Raw genomic sequence first — 21,819 nt, forward strand, 5'->3', positions numbered from 1 at the left:
TGCATGACTTTGTGAGAGTAGGACAAAGTCATAAATTAAGTGGCTCTTTGAACGATATTTTGTTCTCCCATGGTTCTTGATTTATATCCTGTAGCAACACAATCAATGACATCAAAACAATCAAAACTTGATGATGCCCTTCATATGGAATACATTACTCAAATTCACAGGCCATGTGTTGTGTGTCCTTGAATCTATTTGCCTCCTTATTCTTTCGAGTGCTTACATGAACAATTGCAGGGAAGAAACATCAGATTGCTAGTGCTCCATTGTCATTTGTTTGTCCTTGACTCGGTGAGTTATGATCAGGACCATTCACAGTAGTCACTGAGCTTGCTGCAGTACAGGATGTTGGAGGACAGCACTCTGACAGTGACAGGAGGATGACATAGCTGGCTATTAAAAAGAAAATGCTTTTTACACTTCCATGTTAAAACGGCAAGCAAGGTTTCTAGAACCTGAAACAAAAGCTATTTTGCACACAATTCAGAATCAGATGCAAAGGGCACTTGGTAGGTAATACAACTTCAAACAAAAGGAAAAGAAAAAAAAGTACCATTTACATCCTTTTTCTTTCTTGCATATTTTTCACCATGAGTGATGGTATTTTGTAGAAAACAAATTTTTTGACATAAAAATATCTCACTTTGAATAATAATTTGTGTCCTGAAATGCTGTTTCCATAACAACTTTGTTAAAAATTCTTAAGAATACATTATAACTACTTGTTCTTTTGTTGAAAAATCCACACAAAAATCCACTTTTGTTGAAAAATCCACACTACTTCACCGAAAAGAAATTTTTTTTTTTTTAGACTTTTCAAGTTTCTATGATTGGCTGCCAAACTAGCAGTGATGTCACAAATTCTCCTGGTACGTGCACATCTTACTGAGATTTAGGCTGAGCACAGATAAGGTTTCACCCTCCAGCAAATGAATGTGAAAACATCCTTCTGGTGTCAAACTCTGCACACACATCATTCCACACTGAAGGTCAAATGACTTTAATAAAACAAGAATAAATGAGCAGGACCATCAAGACTGTCAGCAGGTTTCTGTTCATGAACTACAGTATTAAAGTGTATGTCCACATTACAATAACAAAAGTTTAATGTTTAAATTACTTAACCTGCATGAGAGACAGAGCTCAACCTCAGTTTCTGGCTCGATGGCTGGCTATGTGTAAACGCCATAACATCTGTTTCAAACACACAAACAATACTTGGCCAGTTAGAAAGAGTGCTCTAACTAGTATTGGCCATATTTCATACTGTCCAGAGAACGTGTTGCAGAGACAGCTGATTAGTCATGTAGGTTTTTTGTTGCTACATCTTAATGTACATTAAAATATAAAAGGGGCAAAACAATTACATTAAACCAAAGAAGTTAGAAGGTTGAAGACAATTTTAATAAACCTATTCCTTGTAGGATATTGTTTTGAGAAAATAAGAAATATGTGTTGGCAAATGTTCAAAAAGACGTCTGGAGGGTATGAGTCATGGCAGAAATCTTTCAGTCCGACCTTTAACTTGTCAAAGACATACCATATTGCTCTGATGGATGCTTGGATTTCTTCAAATTGAGGCACTGCTCTCAGCTACAGAGTTCTTTATGTATCCCTGTGCATCACAAAAGAACAATGCGATGGAAAAAGGAGTCTTTGAAGTGTGCGGGACATGCTGAATCAATTTCCATTTGAAACAGTTTATTTAGAGCAGGGCTCTCACACAACTTCGATTCCATCAATGATCAAAGAAGACAAACAGAGGTCTATTATCATCAAAATACTGACTAACAGTACATTGTGTATATAAGAATAATATTGTTTGTCCGTTTGAAAATGAAACACATATGTTGCATTATCAAATATTGTCTCAAACAGCTCTATAAGAATATACGGCACATATTCTTAAAGCTCTTTGAAGACATATTTTTGAAGTGAACACTAAAATGCTGTTGATCCCACTGAAAATCAACACATTCCCAGTGCAAGGTTTGCTATCCACCCAGTGCTAAACAGCACAGGACTGAAATAAAGAGGTGAATGTCAGGAGCTGACAGATCAAAGTAGGACCAGAAGTGAATATACGACTTAGAAGTCAACACATGGCAAAATATGGCACTCCATAGAGAGACCTATGCTGCTCTGTTTTTGCTGCATTTCTAGGGAGTTGTTTGCTAATGTATTAGACAGCTTGACCTTGTATAGCACACCCAGGAAAGTATCCCCAAGAATTACATGCTATACATCACAGAGGACAAGCAGTTGAACCAGCACAATAACACTGTAGTGAATGTAAAAAAGATTCTAACTAAAAAATGTCTATAAGCTCCAGTAAAATGTATTGCATTTTAAACTATAGTCCTAAAATGCCACTGAAATAAGGTAATACTCTAAAACAAAAAAGTTTTTCAACAAACTTTGTCCCGTTTTAATAGACAACTTGCCGCCTCCTCCTATGCAAATCAACGAAACCATATTGATCTACATAGGCACTGAATCTCTGGGTCCGTCAAATGTTTACGTCAATGTCAATGAAAAGAAAAGTCAATAAATAAAGTGATATATATTATAATATATATATATATATATATATATGTATTCACAGTTGGCAGAAATGCACAGAAGGATTTTTCATTACTCTGGCAGGAATGCAATACTACTACACAGGATGAAATAGACCTAATCTGAAATACCATCTTTACTGTAATTTCATTACAGGTTTGAAGTCATTCTTCCTCTGGGTGGAGATAAAAACTGAATGAGGCAACTTGGTGTAATCCACTTCTCTGAGAAGGCCAGTCAGCACTGATTAATGGGACAGGGACGTCAAACCAGGAGAGACAAAGACGTTTCTTGACATCCCACAAATACAATCCACACATACAGGTCATGTAGAGAGAGAAAGACTCATACTCATACAGTCATTATAAATGCAAATGAACAATCTCTTCAATACAGTCTGTAAACTGTGTTTGTATGCCCTTGTGTGCCCGCTACTGTAAATCAAATTTCCTTTCGAAGGACAACAAAGATCTCTGAGCTATCAATTTTCACTTTAATATATTCCATCAAATCCTCATGTTTTATGTAATATAGGGTAATAGACCATGTTTAATTAACGCAAGGAAGTACGCTGTTCCACATCCATACTGTTAAGTTTGGACAAAAACTGTTTTACACTACTATTTAAGAATAAATAACTTCCACATTCACACGTCATAAGGGGTGATAGCTGACAGTGATCAACCTAAACATCTGTTTTTATAGTCAGTGAGTGTGTGCAGTTTGATCCTGCCACCTCGGTGAAGGTGTTGCTGCTACAGTGCACAACACACAAATAAGCTGGAGAGTTCAGATCCTGTAACAGACCTTTAATCAATGTTTGCATCTTTGTTAACTGTTATATTCTCTAACTTTAGCCAAGTGTTTCTGTTACAATTGTTGCAATATGAAGTAACACTATGAAACTGGACTTTTATTACCTAGAAAAAGCACAAACAATCAAAGATGCTTGCACACTGTGACGGACACACACACACACACACACGCACAAACACACACAAGCAATATAAAAGTCAAACAACTTGCAAAAGTCAACATTAGAGGAAAAAAGGAGGCCACACTGTGGAAAAATGAAGCGACAGTGTGGAACATCCTTGTCTTTACCTTGCCTGAGGATTAATGAAGTGTTGAGTAATGAAGAGTTAAATCAACGTGACACCACAAAACAAAACAGCCCCAACTTTGCAGGTAGTGAGTAATCATCATATGACTGCATGTAAATCTAAAGTATAGAACTGAATTATGATGTTCCTGACATTTATGTATTTTTTACCCTAGATGTGAATGTGGGCTGTTTTGTTACAGCAACACACAGGCTAGCAGCCAAGCATATTACTTGATTACTGTAGATGTTGCTATCAGATAACTAGCTGGAGAGGAGACACTGCTGGCAGTGTAACACAGTATTACATTTTCACAGTCCACACTTGAGCCATATGTACTGCGACACATTGCTGAGGAGATTTTGCAGTGACGGCAAGAAAGAACTGGAGTTAAATGGCAGCGCTGTGGGAAAGTCACAGGGACGGGCAGCCAGCCTGGAGAGGCTCAGGCTGACAGTGATGGGTGATGGATGCTGCACAGCCACAGAGCCCACAGAGATCGGGGGGTATGTGTTGCAGCAAATGGGATTGTGCACATTTTCTACTGTAATCCATGAGTGAAACCGAGGAACAGGGGTCATTGAGTGTTACTGGACATCAAATTGATGTGCACATGGACAGTGGGTTCTTGTACACTGTCCTCAAGATACGAAAAGGATAAACTGGTAAAAGACAAGGACAACTGCTTAACTCAGAGGTCTAATAGGGAGCAAGACATTTCCATCACATAATCCTTCCTACAACATAAATATTGGCATTAAAAAGCTGTATTATTGTACAGACCATGGAATTTTTTATACATTTTGTTTTGTTTTGGCTGGAACACATTGCCCAAAGCTACATATAGTTTTTTTTTTTGTTGTTGTTGTTCCTTTTTCCTCTTTTTGCTCTTTTTATTCACTGTATCTACATCTCCTTAAAACTACTGCGAGAGTAGATAAGTAAAAAATGTTTTCTCTGCTCTCCTGCCTTGGTTTGACTTGACACTTTTTTTGAAACAGCTGTACTGATGCAATACCAGTGGTAGGTGGGAGTCTGGTGTGCAGTGCAGTGTAAAATATACTGAAGAACTAGAATCTGGCTTCTCTGTTTCACTCCGTTTCTTCTTGTGTCATTTCTATCAACAGTAGTCCACAACATTGACTTTTTATGGAATATGAGGCATGATTTACCTTTTCCTCTCTATTTTTATTCCCGGCTGTCCCTGCCATTAAAAAACATGGTAACTTACAGCTTTATGAGTGATTGCTTGCTATTCATTCTATGTTTATAAATACAGAATGTTTTGACATATTCATAAATTACTGCACCACTTCTCTGTTGTAAGTTTAGATTTTTGCTCCTGGAGAACATGGTTTACCTGTTTTCTTCAACAAGCAGAAATTCTAAACAACCTTTACAGAAAGCGGAGGCTGTAAGATCTTCAGTGGCAGAGATAAGGGCCCATTTTGACGATACAGATCCATATCAAAAAATTTCATCTCAGAATACCTGCTGTATAAAAGCCATGTTCCATCAAAGGCAGCTAACTCTAAAAACACAATAACCATGTGAAATGTGAAGATCCAGGCTCCTCTTCTGCACTCACCCCTTTTTTTGCTTTCACTTCTGATGCAACTAGAGGCAAGACAAAAGTGCATGCTTAATATAGTGGCCTGTATACACTCACATTCATTTGGCATTTAGCTGTGAGACGTTAAGCATTGTGTTAAGGCATTAATGTGTTCTTTTGTGAGGGCATGCACATTGCATCTATTAAATACCAGCTGGGCAGTAATCACAATACAACCACAGACATGTAGAACACTTTAACAGATTGGAGCTCTGGTCTATTTAAGTACTGCTGTTCATTTGGCAAGTAATTTGGGGTAAAAAAAAAAAGAATGAGCAAGGTTTGAATTTACACTCATCACATGTTTTTGCAAATGTTATGGGTTTTATGTTGGTTAATAAAAGCATCTAATTAATTTGATGTGGACAGATAAAAGTAAAGTAGCTGTTAACAATGTTGATTAATGATCATGTTGCATTGCTCAACTGAAGACTTGTTTTTCAGTTTCCTGACTTGAGTAATCGACCTGAAGGAGGTTTTAGTGAGAAAATCTTGCAAGTGTCATAAGCCTGCTAAGTCTAGTCAGCAGTCCAAGGTCATCAGAGGTCCCGCCTCCTCTGAGCTGTAAGCCTTCACTGTCAGAAACAAATCGTTTGATAGGAGCTCTTTTTCCACTTAATCGCAGCCACCATAGACACGCACATACACTGATGCACACACAGACCAATGAAGGACAGAAATCTCATTAAGATCAACGAGATTGCTGAGATAAAATGTCACTCAAGAATATATCAGCCATAGCGGACTGAATTTCCGGATCCATCAAATATACAGCACAACCACCTAAACCCAGGAGTCCTTAGACATTTTCGATTGTTTACATCAATGTCAATGAAATGAAAAATAGATAAATATATTGATATATATTATATGTATTCACAGTGGGCGGAAATATACAGAAGATGGATTTTTCATTACTTTGGCAGGAATGCAATACTACCACACAGGATGGCATAGACCTATTTTGAAATGCCATCTTTACTGTAAATTCATTACAGGTTTGTAGTCATTGTTCCTCTGGGTGGAGGTAAAAACTGAATGAGGCAACTTGGTGTAATTTACTTCTCTGAGAAGGCCAGTCAGCACTGTGATTAATGGGACAAGGGCGTCAAACCAGGAGAGACAAAGACGCTTCTTGACATCCCACATATACAACCCACACATACAGGTGTACACAGAGAGAGACTCATACACATACATTCACAACGCATACAAATCAGCAGTCTCCTTACCGTAGCATGGCATGATGCACATATCCACTAAGACTTTACTGACTGCTAAAGCAGCATGCTGTAGTTATACTCATCAAACGTGGTGGGGATGTCCAAAAATGAGTTCTCAGCTTCAAACGACCATATGTCACGTTCAGAGCTGCTTCAAGATCTGCTTTTTAGTATAAAGTCCCTTTCCATATGATCTACATCAGTGACACGTTGTCACGAGTGACTTCAAAGACACATCGTCATATGTGCAAAGTGATGGAGGATTGTTTTTGCTAAAACATTAGTAAAGCTGGTACTTTAATTTGTGCAAGTGAAAAATAGGGAGAGAGAACAAACAGCTCAACAGAAGCTGAACCTTAGGATAATAGAAAAGCAGTCGTGAACATGTCTCAGAAATAATGAAAACCTATGCCAAACTACGCTGTATCAATGTTTAAAGATAGCTGATGAATACTGCTAATTGGCATTGAGCCTAATGTGAGCCTCCTCTGTGGCGTTTTATATGATGATTTAGTTAATTCACAGTTTTAGTCCTTTTTCCAGTGTTATGTTACTTGTCTGTACCAAAGCTACTCGCAAATGTGCTTCATACTCTTCAGTTTTCCTCTGGGAAATTTCACAAGAGGTCTCTTGAAGTTATTTCGGCGTCAGCAGTAAAAATACTTATGCAGTATTTAGGATGTCAAGTCTGAAGTTGCTGACATTTTTTTTTTGGCTCTGCCCTGTTCAGTTTCTGTCACTAGGCCTTGAGTAGAAGAGTAAAGCATACAGAGTTCAGCAAGGAGATGTGTCCTTAAGGACACAATTATGCCGCACTTACGAGGAAAAAAGGCAACAAAGGTCAGAGGAATTAGTGAGCAGATCTCTTGGTCAGAATCACTAAAACAACAGCAGCATTTTTAAATTTTTTTTATTTTTGGGCTGTCAAGTGATTAAAAAAATGCATCTAATTAATTACATACTTTGGGATTAATAAATATAAATTAATCCCAGTTATCAATATTTGCTGTGAAAAGCAAGTTAAATAGTGTTCTGAACAATACATTTCCAAATGCAAACATATGTGGCACTGAAATTCCATCAGTTCATCTTCCCCTGCACTGTTGTTGCGCTTTAAGGGTCCGTCATGTTTAAAGTTTTCGGTCGAGTCGGCAAAATTACTGTAGTTTTCCCCGCAAATGTTGCGACACACTGAGCGCAGTACATACACTACATGCTGTTCCTATCTTTATCTCAGCCACGTAAACTGAAAGTGTAGATCTTTGCCATTTTCAACATGAGATCATCTGCGGATTCCTCTTCTGAATTGTCCTCATCAGAAATTTGACACTGTAATGGCATGGGAAGGCCTGAACGAGCTTCTCTTTTGAAAAGTGAATCAACAGTTTGTTTCATTGTCACCAAAGGGCCAAGCAAGAGTGAGAGTACTTACGGACCGGACACAGGTAGATGACATCCCACACAGAATTGTCCACATCCCGTATGGTGTCAAGGGGCATCACAGAGTGTGATTAATCTACTATTGCAGCTACTGTAAGCAAATTAATGTTATGGCCAGAGGAGACTGAACAGCATGTGGTGATGGGAAGAGAATATGACAGCAACAGCAAGACTTTACTGAAAAAACAGGTGAACATGTGGACCCAATTCAGTAACCTGCCCTGCGGCTAGAAAATCACTGGGTAAAAAAAAACAAGCCTGATGAGGCACAGCACGTCACACACAAACTTAGGTACCCTAACGTTCAGATGTTAAATAACATTATGTCACATCTAAAGCCATATTGAATTAATTACCAAAGACAGTGGTGTAAAGTTATATATTAGCATCTCACAACTGCCTAACAATGCAACACTGCTTGCAGATGGGAGTTTAGCCTCAGTGAAAAGTCAGTAGCCCAGCTGGCTGGCTAACTTTTTGCTTAAGGCAAGTTTATTGTAGCGTGTTAAACGTGCTATACATGCTAAAGCACATGCAATTTATTTGTCATACATATTTCATAGCCAGGTCTTGTTGATTTTGAATGGGTCCATGTAGCTAAACGTAATCTATTCGCAGCATCTGCAGGTTATTAAAATGCGCTGTGCATGCAAAGTCTGTTGGGCAGTAGCCAGCTGTCAAGTACTTAGCTTGTATTATGTGGTTCCAAAGAGGTTCCAATTTATCCAAATATTTTTTGTTAGCCATGCTTTTAAATGTCAGTGTACAATCTATTATTAAAACTTTCTGTGTGACTATAACACACACTATAGCTCTAAGGCCAACAGAATGACAGAATAAAATCAACACCTTTCTACCTCAGCTCTGACAAAACTGAACATTATAGGGGCAGGATTTATTTATGAGGATACTTTCCAATTGTGTTCTGGATACTCAGGGTTTGTGTTATCAAACACAATGTTAGGATCATTACAATGATTGAATATCGTTGCATCTCTTCAGACCTCAATGTTTTAACTTCTTTAATGCTGTGATAAATTATTTAAATTAATACCATCAGACCAGACAACCTCTCTGCCAAGTTGCATTTGTAATTGCGATGGGCAAATCCCTAACTTTTTTATGATCAGTCAAATTCCATGGTTTCTGCAAGAATTTTGTGCAATATGAGATGTGAGATCATATTAAAGTCACAGTTGTTTCCACTAACACCAATACAGCATCTCTGACTATATTGCTTATCAAAATGTAGCTATAATTCTGTTATAATGACAACTTTGTTGTAATTAACTCATGATATCCATTGTTAGATAAGAGCCTGTGAAATAGTATTTATGACCCTTATCCATCAATAATTATAAATAAAATATCGCGGGTTCACCAGAGTTGCCATTTCAATTACTGTCTAAGTCTTTAGGGAATCGATTCAGATGCCAAAATTACCTCTAGTGCTCAAAACCATAACAGCATTCATAGAGGCAATTAGAAGGTTCTCTGCTGTGTGTCTAGAACATAAATACTGCACCAGTGTTTCCTCTTGGGACTAAACAAACCACTGCATTTGTTGATAAATGAATGCAGAAAAAGCAATTTTTATAAAGCTTCAGGGAAATATGACTCTGACAGCATTCTATTTTTATCAAGCTCTATATGTTTTATTTTCATTGCTAAACCATTTTTCAAGCTGTCAGAGAGAAAATAGAAATAAATGAAGAGACGAAAAGAAACCCACCAAAATCTATCTTGCCATCACTTCACATGGCTACACCCATCTCAAACCTCTTATCAATACAGCCATACCCCTATAACAGGTAGTTACTGCTGTGTGAGCTTTTCTCAAACACTTGTGTTTCACATTGTCCCATTCCTATTGATTTCTGTCCATGGTTTCATTACTCAGTGGTAAAATGGCATATGAAACACACATTCCTTTGCTTAAAGGTGATATGCAGCATGTGGTATGATATTGAGGATTTGACAATTTCATTACTGTTGCTGCGGCATGACACATTTTGACAGGAGTGGTGACCACATGATCACAGCTCACCACAGTGATGACAACACCATGTAATTCCTGACTGATGGACACATTGCTTTGCCCCGCAGAACTGATTACAGCAGAAAATGCACAGCAGGCTGCTGCCTTGTTCTCATGTGCGAACTTTGTCATCTCTGCTTGTCTGACAATCCTAGATCAATACTCAATCAAAGAGCCTTCAGATGATCTGTTGCTTCTCCATGCGAAAGCCCAGATACCCAGTGGTGGACTACTTACTGTCATCTATAAAAAAATAAATAAAAAAAACAGGTCTGTTGCTGAAGAGGACAGAGGAAAGGAGGGTGGGAGTAGTAAAGATAGATTCTTAGTGATACGTGTACATTACAGATTCACTCAACCACAGCGGGATGCAGCAGTAATTTGGAATAAGTAGGAGATGGTGTGGGGGGAGAAAGACAGGCTGACTAGATGGAGGACAGTCTCTTCCAATCATATTCTCAATGCTGTGCCCAGATCTACGTATTAATGAAAGAACTGAAGTTCCATACTGCTCAGAAGAACGAAGCTTTTTGTGAGGATGTTTGTGAGTCAACAACTACTCTAATTCAAACATGACAAATACATTCCTGGCCATTTCAGTCAGCCAGGTTGGTGGTAACCACGAGCTTAATTAGAATCCTTTTGACATTCCTACATTCATTAGAAAGAAAAAAGTTTAAGTCCTCATTTCCTTTCTCCTTTGAGATGTCCTTTGAGTAAACAAGCAATAAATACACTGTTCTTCCTTTTTCCAACTGTTAAGGCTTCACTTTTGCAATAATTACTGACTAAAAGACAACTGAAACTGAAAGACGAGAGAGAGACAAAGGGATATCAAATGGAGATATGTGATGATAAGGGAGTGAGACTGCATCATTATCACCTATATATCTGGATATTCTATTAGTGAGTGGAGTGTTAAGTGTTAAGTGAGCACTTACCTAGGATCAGTTTCAGTTGTGTGGTTATGGTATATGAAATTATGGAAGAAATCTCATCTGATATACTCTGCTCTATCAGGGTAGATAACAAAACCACTGGACACATCTGAGGCCAGCATTGCTGGGTTACATCTCTAGACCACACTGACCTTGGCTATTGTAAAAATAAAGGAGGGCATGATGTGTATTTTGATCAGAAACTTTACTCTCTGAGGTGAAACAAGTGTACAACCACGCTTACAGCTAAATGCACAAGAATAATAAAAATCCATATTGCACGTTTTGGGACAAGTGAAAATGTTGACCACTGGCACTAGATGAAAAACTTGGTGATCACCAAGTCAAGATCCATTTTCTGGGTACCATGAGTGTGTGCATCAAATTCCATGTCAGTCTATCCAATATTTGTTGATGGATTTCACTGTGGACCACAGTGGTGCACAGACAGACCAACTGACCAACAAACTAGGAAAAACACAAGGAGGGAGTTCTATACTAAAAACTCTGGAATGCACTTTACATGGAATAAGGACTGTGGAGTTTATTGCATCCAAAATCTTCTCTTCAGAGCCACAGTGGACAGGAGGAACAACTACAGAGACCAGACACTGTACATGCACAGGAATATGAGTATTGTTGTAAGACAGACTTGAAAAAACATGTCACCTTAACCTTCAATTATACAGTGTCAACTGGTATAACTGCTGCAACATAACCTGCAACCTTTACATAATTTTCACATAATGAAATATCTGCTCAGGGGTTCTCTCTTTGGAAACATTTTTCTGTTGAGAAAAAGCTTAAAAAGTGCTGACTTTTGAGGAGCTGGTTTCCGATTGAGAAGGGCCAAGATGGCTGGGATCAGTCTTGTGAAACAAAGAGGGGAAATAATCTAAATTGGAGAACCTGGAGTGCAATGGGGGTTTCAAAAGGGGCAACAGCTGTCTATTCTTGTCAGGAAGGGGGAGCAGAAATGGGGCAATGGGGACAGATTGGTTTGTCTGGTTGGACTTTGAGGGTTTTCAGAATGTGTGTTAGGGAGAGGGGTAGGTCCCTGCCGAACCAGAGGGAGGGCTAGATAATCAAGCCAGAGCTGATGTGGGACTTTGTGTAGGGATAAAGGAGAAGAGAAATTCTTTAACAGATTAGCAGCACTCAAGTACTGGAACAACCAAAGGAGAAGCCAAGAGTTGAGCCATTGTCTCACCTTGAATTCCCAATCCTCTCAACACCATCATTACATCACAATACAGTAGTTTTTATAGTTTTGCACAAGTCTCTCTCTCTAAAATTAGGAATAAATTCTCATCTACATAACATTCATGGAGGGAGGGGGAGAGAGAGAGAGAGAGAGAGAGAGAGAGAGAGAGAGAGAGAGAGAGAGGGGAGGGAGGGAGGGAAAAAAAGAGTGACAGAGGGCTGAGAGAGTGAAAGATGGATGTTGACGCTATTTAACTTTGGAATGACGCACTGAACCACATAAAGCCCGTAAGGGAGCAAAATAATTTACTCCAAACCACAGAAATGTATTCAAATAAAATCCTATTCACATATATTCAGATCAAATCACTATTGAAAATAAAGCCTATTTAGAATGCAATTTTTTCCTCTCAGTGGTGTAATGCATATCGCTCCCTATGGTAATTCAAAAGAAGATAGCTCAGTTAAGAAGGCTAAGGAAAATCAATGATGCCTTACTGGTGAAAAGAGAACAGATGCATATAAATGAGTGAATACCCTAAGAGCCTCTCACTGGATCGGAGCTAGCATTTCTATCCACTGGCCATAGGGACTTACATCGTGTTGCACTGAGGTGTTTGGAATGCAGATGTGACTCTTTCAATCAGTCACTATTCAGCATAAAATCTTTAATTTGAAAATGTCACTGGCATACCATCTAATCATTTTCAGTTTAGACACTGGAACTCACTGAGACTAAAAATGAGTCCCCAAGTAATTAGAGGAAAATAAAAGTTGACCAGGTGGACTTATTACTTCACTGAACCAAATGGCAACATGTACAAGGGGGGAAAAACTAATTTATCCTAACACAACAATGCCCCAGAGCTAATTGGGCAGCAGCCTCAGTAGATACCTTGGACATTAATTTGCCAGGCTTTCTCAGCCTGACAAGCTGATAATGAGGCATTGTGGGACAGTGGGTCACCTGGTAGGGTGCTGGACAGACTGTTCTCCAGTTAACAAAGGGAAAGAGAGAGGGTGAGAGAGAGAAAGAGAGAGAAAGGTAGAGACGCAGACCATAATGCGTCATCATCATCATCATGCTACAAATTACCTGCCAGTTTTGGTGTAATATCTCTTCATCTAGTTCCTGAATTAATCTCTTTTTTGATTTCTCTGCACCCACTGACTACTGTTGTCACTCCACCAGCCCTTTACCTCAAATTCTTCTACTAGCTTTCCCCGAGCTTGCAAAAGGTACCCACACTAGCTACTAGCTAAAGATTTTATTCACCTTTTATTTTGCTGAGTGTTAAGCTCCTGAATGCTGGCAGTCTGGACCACAGTGGGGGACCAGGCACCAACAGGACAGGGGCACAGGACAGAGACCATATTAATGACTGCAGTTTAGACAATGCTGTAACCATATGCAGGGTCCAGGTGCAGACAAGTGACAAATGATTCCAGACAAGTGGTCAGCATAAAGCAAGTCTGGCCACCATGTGCTGCGCTCCTCAGGTACAATTTTCATGATTTCTGGCCCACACCTGTGTCTTTGTTTTTGTGGTGAATGTGACTGTGCTTTTGTAGAGGAAGTACTTCAGTGTGTCAGTTGCAATACACTCCACTTTTTATGTCAAAAATGAGTTTTTGTGCCTCTGGCCTCTCCACCCACACAGACCAAAATATAACATTCACTAAACCCTTGCCTGTTTTTCTTCACTTCCATCCATTTTCAGCACATCAAAACAATGTTCACATCATTAATAATGGCAGTAAAGCTAAGTCTTTGACTGACGTGTATCAAGTGAGCGCATGTTAAGAGACTAATGAGATTTTTGACAATTTATGTGAACAATACTTTAATGTAGACTGATCTGACACATTCCTTTGACGCCATCCAGGTTCATCAAGGTTCATTCCTATGATTCAAACAAAAGGCATTACTGATTTTTAGCCACAGTATAGATGTTGGTCTTGGGATGACAATGTCAGTGTTAGTTGGTTAGAGGGTCAACCACTTTGGTCCAGACTAATATTTCTCAACAACTACTGGATGGATGAATGAATTTTTCCAATACCTGCAAAACTAATCATCCCTGTGGAATTATATCGTTCTATCTGATATTTTTGATTAAGTTGTATGCTTTTTTTAGGCTCTTTATCTAGCCTTAGCTGCATGTTATGTTTAGTGCCAATTAGCAAATGTTAGTATGCTAACATGTTGAACTAAGATGGTGAACGTAATACCTGCTTTACATCAGCATGTTACTATTGTCATTGGGAGCATGTTGGCATGCTGACTGCAATATTTAGCTCAAAGGAATGTTGTACCAAAGTACAGCATCACATAGCTGCTGGTTTTACTTGCAAAAGAAAAAGTGCTAAGACTATGAGCTTATAGCAGAATTCTGGCTGTTAATCTTCTCTGTTTTGATATTGATGGGAAAAATTGTACAAATTCCACTTTTGCACCTTGTTATTCTAGAGAGGGTATCAGTTTTCTCTCTAGGGAGTGGCTGGTCCAACTCTCTCTCCTTTCCCCTATGACATCATTAGCACACAGGTGCTGATTTTTATTGGTCATGATTGATGTCAACTCCTCAAACACCCACTGACAATGTATTTCTCCTGATCCTGCTTCCAGCAGTGCCACGCTGACATGTATCTGCTGGAGCCATGAGAGCCAACAAACATTGTCACCACACCGTGTCCCCCTTGACTGTTCTCTGCACCACGGGTTCATAAAAACAGGGCCCCTTGGGTGAACTTGGTAAGCGGCTATGGAGAGAGGTAGTGCAGTCGGGTGAGGAACAGTAAACAAATAATCTTATATGTGTGTGTTTTGTATAAGTGTGTCTTGAACTGACAACATATATATATTTTGCCACCTTGATTGCATAGGTATTTCATTTTCTGGATTGGCCAAAATCAGACATTCCATATTATTTTATCTAATTTATCTAATTTTGCAAAAGACATTTTTGCAGCAGCTTTAACTTGTCACAGCAGGGAAAGCACATGTGTAATTAATACTATAACAAAGATGATTCCTCTGTTCCATTTATGTATCTCAGTGAGCCATAACAGAGAGACAGCATGCACAATACAGGAACCTGGTACAGGAACACCTAAATGGAACAGAGTCATCATTTATGTTATTAATTACACTTGTGCTTTTTATGCAATGGCAAGTGACAATGTCTGTGAAAAAGCTTTATTGGATTTCAAGAATATTTGTATTTTGTGTTACTGTATTACTCTATCATATTATAAAATTACATATGATGTGATAGAAGTTTTTATCCATGCTGCCCACCCTCCGAGCTGTAAATACCCAGCTGTGTGTCTGTGTGTAAGAGCAGAGAGTAGAGCACAACGGCAAACCAGATCCATCCCTCTCTCACATCACAGCAGGAGCTCAGGCCTTAATTACTTCTGATATAAACACAAATTAGTCTGGAACACAAACAGAGACTTGGCTATGAGTAATATCTTCATTTATACCACATCATGTCCAATTACACAAGATATATCACCTAGATGCTAGATTTAACTTGTCTGCATGCTGTTGGCAGAGGAAAGATAAACATGAATTACCAAAAAACATGACAGTCCTAACACAGTTATTTTCCAGCAGCACGCCATTCCATCCCTAAAATTTAGATTAAATGATTTTTCTCTGGGAATCCATTGCTAATATGCATGGCTTTCAGTGATGCTACTGATTTGTTGATGTTGCCACAATGACGCCCAAAACAAATGGAGGAGTGAAACATAGAGCTCTCTGAGATATGACGGAGTGGGAAAAATGTATTAGTGTAACGCTACCTCACCTACACAGGGATGAGATCTTTTTCTCTTGATCAAGTATAATTTGACAATAGTTTAGACAACATTTACTCTATTTACTACAAATTGTGTAAAAAATTCCACAAATTTTTAAATAAATGAATTGATACTTGCTTCAGTTGTTTGAAATATTGTCAGCATTATGTGACCTAAAGACAATACAGACTTTTCATATAAATCTGCAACTAAACTTCTTCATCATGGAAAAGATAATGGAATTTTAAACATCAACTGTGAATATTTTTTTCAGTATCATGGATGACAAATCCATGTAAACTGTATGTGTTGTATGTAAGCAAGTGTCCAAAAAGTGATGATGCAGTTGATTTCAATGTGGAAAAATGCAAATGTAGCGTTGGTGTGAAAATCCCACTCATGCACCGCACCGCTGCAGTGGGTAAAGTGTTTCTTTATTACAGTCAACATGGCCACTATAGTTTATTTCATGTTGATAACTCATAGAAAGTCCCGCTGCTGTTAATACTCACTACAGCGCAAATTGTGTATTTATCTGCTGCTGAAAATATTCCTCTACAAATGCAACTACAGTGAGTTATATTTAATAACATAAACAGTTCCCCACTATTTTAGAAAATAAATTACTGAGTCTTTTTTGAGAAAATTAAGCACATCTTTGGTTTTTGGTCTTTTCCTGTCATTTGTTGACAATAAGAAAAAAAACACCTTACTTATTCTTCAATGAAAAATAAAATAATAATAAAGAAAAAAATGTCAGTTGGGAGGTTTTCTTGATTAAAGTCTGAAAGAGTAAATAAAAAAATGTTGACTGACATCATTTTAAGTCACCAGTACGTCTGCCCAAACTTAAAAAAGTTATGATCCTGTCAAAACAACATCAGAAAAGAACTAGTGAAGTGGGGCAAAAGTAAGTACAGTTATTCAATATCAGTAGCTCTAAAAAGTTGATAAACAGGGCAACGATGTAGAGAATAGTGAAACAGCAAATATGGCCAAGTCGGGAGAAAATGTAGGATGATGTGTACACAAACCCCTGGGGAATGCAGGGCATGGAGGCAAAAGAGAATGAGAGAGATAAAGAGGAAAAAAGAAAAAATGAAGAGTGGAGGAGTAAACAGACAGGAAGGAGAGGGCTTGCTAGGAGACTGAGGCTTTGGCTGCCTTTGTTATCAGTTTGCACAGAAATGTCAGAGCACTGTGACATTCTCCCCTACAGCTTCCCCTGCTGCCCAACCACTATTGTGTAACCACAAACCATGCTGCTCCAGATCATACACCCACCCACACACCCACACACACACATGCAAACATATCTATTTGCAAAAAGCACATAAACACACGTAAGACACAAAACACATGAACATAAATTAACATACAGTATAATTTCATTTATACTCTACTGGGCTATATAGAGATTAGCAGTGGTGCTAAAGGTTGAAAGGGGGGACTGAGGATGGGGGAAGAGGAGTGCTTGTTTGTCCCTCGTGTGCAACCTGTACGAGTGGTCTGACTCCTTTGGGTAATACTCACATGGCTCCTCCTGTCTTTAGTGGGCATGTCTTGAAGTGATTTATCATTATGCACTGAAATCCTTGTGTGTTTTAAAACAAGGCCAAGTTAAAAAAAATGGGCCTATATTTTTTTAAACATTGCTTCTAGAAGAAAGGGCATCTTTATCGGCAGCTTCAACACCGACCATAGTACAACAGAAATACTATTCTTACTACTTTTATGTCAACAATGGATGACATGACTGCTTGTCTGTGAAAGGGGGTTGCTCATAGTGATGAACCCACAAGAAAATTATCATCGGATTCTGCAGTTCTCGTCAGCTCTACCGTGCTTTACAGCGTCTTTCAGCTCATTATTTTGTTTTTCCAACTCTACTGTTTTGGTTCACTCTCACTGCTCTCATAGTGTCCTTTTTGATCGCAGCAGGCAGTTGTTTTCAGCAACTCTATAAAACTACTGTTCGCTTCCTTCCCAGCACTGAAGTCAGACAAAGTGACTACAACATAGTGGAGCATTCATTTCCCCCAGGAGCTGGTTGAGATCAAAAACAGAGCTAAAAGAAGAGTAAATATTGGACTTACATTCACCTGATGGCCAGAAACGCGACTCAAATGAATGACCGTGTGCTCTGTATCTGCTGGATGTGTAAACAGGAAACCGCCATATCAACTTAAATGATGATGGGACCGCTGCTCCAAAGTGCCCAAAAAGTCAGTTACTGTAGGTTTATAGTATTTTTCTCTGAGTGTTTGAAGCTGCAACTTGCCATGAAGCAGCAGGCAGGTCTTCTCTTATGAAGCTTCTTGGTATCGCTGTCATTTCATTACTTGTCCTTCAAATATGACAAATCCCCTTTGAGTTTTTCTCTGTTAATATGACTCCACAAACTGACTACAACTACTGTGAATATTGTTGACAACAATAAAAGATATGAAGGATGTCTGACCATCTATCTATTTGACTATGATATGAGGCTTTTTGAGTGGCATCCTCACACAAAACAATTTACTCCTACTAGTACTACTGACCAGGAAGCCTATAGGGAACTGACAGGTTGTTAAATGTATTTTAAATGATTTGTTACTAGACAGATAACTGAGGCTGAACTGACACGTTGGCTAAGTAGACTATTTAGTACACAGATTTGCAGGCACATGCAAGAAACAGTCTTCAGAGCTGCATCCTTCATCTTATCGCTGAGCTCAATTAGATCTGGCATCCATGGCAACTAAAGTACCAAGGAGCTGTCAAACTACAACATGGTGAAAATAAAATAAACTTCAGTTAATTTTGTTTTGCTCACTCTGGTTTATTCAACAAGGCTATAATCCACTCAGGAAATAGCACTTTACAGAGAGCTGTGGATTATAAAAACCTTTACTCAGTGTACTTGAGATATATATATATCTATATATATCAAAAAATACAGTATAATATAATTGCATTTAAAATCAAATTAAATTATATCAGACCAAGTTGCAAGAGGGTCTCTGGTGGATGATATCAGATCTATCCCAGTAAAGTTAAATTAGTTTTTTAAAAATGTAGTGGTGCTGAGCTGGCAGAAGTCTGAGTTAACTTGTCTACTAAACAGAGTCAGGGCTAAAACTACTACAGAATGATGATTCAGGTGTTTTGGGAGGTCTGGCCCTCACTGGGGCCAAACCAATAAGAGATTTTCCTGCTAGGGATTTGTCATATTTCTGATTTGCTCCCAGTGGACTAATTTTCTCATTGGTACAGGTATACAGAAATGCACACAGATGCACACACGGACTTCTAAACCTCACAGACAGACACAATGTTAGCATGTGAGGTTACATGTAGGACCAAAGGTTAATGTACCAAAAGTTACAGTGAAAGCAACAATGAATTTTTAGAACAGGAAGTCACATTATAAAAAACATAAATGTAAAGATGGAAAAAAGAAGCAATCACTTGGTATTTTTTTCGTATCACTTCTTTACAGTGAGATTTCTAACTATTTGATTCCATTTCATTTTTTTAACCCCGTTACAGTACAGATTCAAAGTATGAAAATGCACTCATTGTTTGACTGCATTATTCTAACAAGATTCAACTGTGCACGTTTGTCAGCCTATTATCTAGCTGTCTATAGCCAGTAATAACATGTTGTTGCTTACCTAATATATATCATCGCATAAGCAAGTCTGCATTAGCAATTCATTACACAAGTTCAGCATAACGTTGACAACCGCTCAAAATGTCTCCATGGGAAGCTGTGCGTGTGTGTGTGTGTGTGTGTGTGTGTGTGTGTGTGTGTGTGTGTCTTAACTCTGCCTGTGTGTTGACTGATCCCTCTTATCTGTGATGCTCTGTTGGTGATTAAGGTTTTTGTCTGTTGGCTGTCTGTACTAATGATGTGAGAACAAACATAGTGAGAGGCTTTATAGGTTTTTGTTTTACCGCTTTCATTTTACTGTCTGTCCTTTCTACTTTTAACCTCATGACTGTGAACTACATCAACTGTATTTCTGCAAACAATCTGTGCGCTACAACTTGTTTGCCCTGCCCTCGAGACATTTGACATGGAGACACTTTTTTAAGTTATTTTTTTGGGGCCTTCATTACACAGAACCAGAAGAAAACAGACAGGAAATTCAGGGAGAAAGTAGGGGAATGACATACAGCAAATAGTCCGACCGGCCAGGAGTCGAACCGGGGACTTGCTGCTCAGAGCATGCGTGGTATGCGCCCTAAGCATTCAGCTACAAGGGCCACTTTTTTCTATGAATTAAGTAGAAAGAGGTTCAAGGTGAACCGCTGGAGCACACAGGGTGAAGCAACTGATTTTTGCTAATTTCTTCATAAGCATCATATGGTGTTAATATGGCAGTTGGAGAAACTGCATCACTAAGAAAAATACATTTTAGCAGGCGTAGTAAGAGCAGAATAGTCCAGAGCAGGTCTACCACAAAGCCCCATCATTAAAAAAACCATTGCAGTGTTGATAGTGCAGAAATATAAATCCACATCCTTTGGATAGCGTAGGAAACCATTCAACAATGAGAGCTGAATACAACCTGGCAGTTAACAGCAACAGACAGGCTGTCCAGGATGTGGACGCCTCCACAATTCTCACCCAAGCATCAAGTCATATATAACCATTGTATGGTGGATGACAGTCATTCACACCACAGCTGTACGCTGACAGAATAAGAAATATTTGAGTCTTAATTTTCCCTGCTTTAAAGACTAAATAGTCCACACACAGTTACACACACACAAAGGTTGCATGATGTTAGCAAAGCAAATTTCCTGAAATAAAAATGCTGTACATTTAAAAGGCATTATATTCATTATATATACATTATATTTATATTCCATCCCAGTAAGGGCACAAATTTCACCTTAACAAAAACAACAGTGATAACAGCTCAGAGAACCAAAAAAGAAGCTACTGTGACAAATTTACAAGGGAATATGAGAGAAGATGGAGATTTATAGTAAAAACCAGAGGTGAAGAGTCTTGTCAAAGGCTCTGACAGTTACACCTCAAAATGATTCATTCTAAGACACTGAACCATGAGATGTTAGCATTGAGGTGGGATGGGGGAGTAGCCCCTCCGCCTCAGATAAGCTGGAAGTTGTCAAAAAACTCAACAACTTATAATATATACTCAGTTGTCAGTTTAGTTGGTAAACTTAGCTTAAACTACTGCAATTTAATTCAACAGTCCAGCAATAAATCCTTCTTCATTAAGTTTATAATGTTCAGTTTTTATTTTAGAGAGGTGTTGATTCAACTTTATGGTCATTAAATATAAGTGTGTTTACAACTATTGTGAGCAGAGCTGACATTTTGCTGTCATAAGACTTTGTGTGCAGGGAAAAGGAACAACAAGTAAAATTATAACTTGCCGTTCTGTGTCTTGTCCAAGGACACTCTGACATGTGGACAGGAGGATTCGCCAACCCTGCAATTATTGGACAAGCCCCTCCATCTCCTGAGCCACAGCCATCCTGACATGCTTTTTGTACTATTTACTGTGCATACATTTTAGGTACTTTATATGTTTAGATTCTTATCCATCACACAATACCATCAGCCACCCCAAATTCATTCTGCAGCATGTCAACAACCAAACATACAGCCAGAACTGTAAGACAAAAGAAGTCCTGCAACACAGCCCTGATCTGAACATCACTGAGTCAGTCTGGGATTACACAAAGAGACAGAAGACACCGAGACAGCCTAAATCCACAGAACCACTGTGGCAAGATGCTTGGAACAACCTGAAAAATATATGATATAACATGTACCAAGGACTGGTGCTGTTTTAAAGGCAAAGGATGAATATTAGGACCGGATATTCATTTGATTGAGGTTTTTGCTGTTTACAACACTTTG

The 21,819-nt window shown here is 38.6% G+C and overlaps 1 protein-coding gene across 1 annotated transcript in view; it reads right to left on the reverse strand.

Moving 5' to 3' along the window:
- The window catches only part of cdh13 (cadherin 13, H-cadherin (heart)), a 303,246-nt gene that overhangs the window by 124,972 nt on the left and 156,455 nt on the right, over positions 1-21,819 (reverse strand). The window lies entirely within an intron of this gene.

This window comes from Seriola aureovittata, chromosome 10 (genome assembly GCF_021018895.1).
Source record: "Seriola aureovittata isolate HTS-2021-v1 ecotype China chromosome 10, ASM2101889v1, whole genome shotgun sequence".
NCBI classification, from domain to species: domain Eukaryota; kingdom Metazoa; phylum Chordata; class Actinopteri; order Carangiformes; family Carangidae; genus Seriola; species Seriola aureovittata.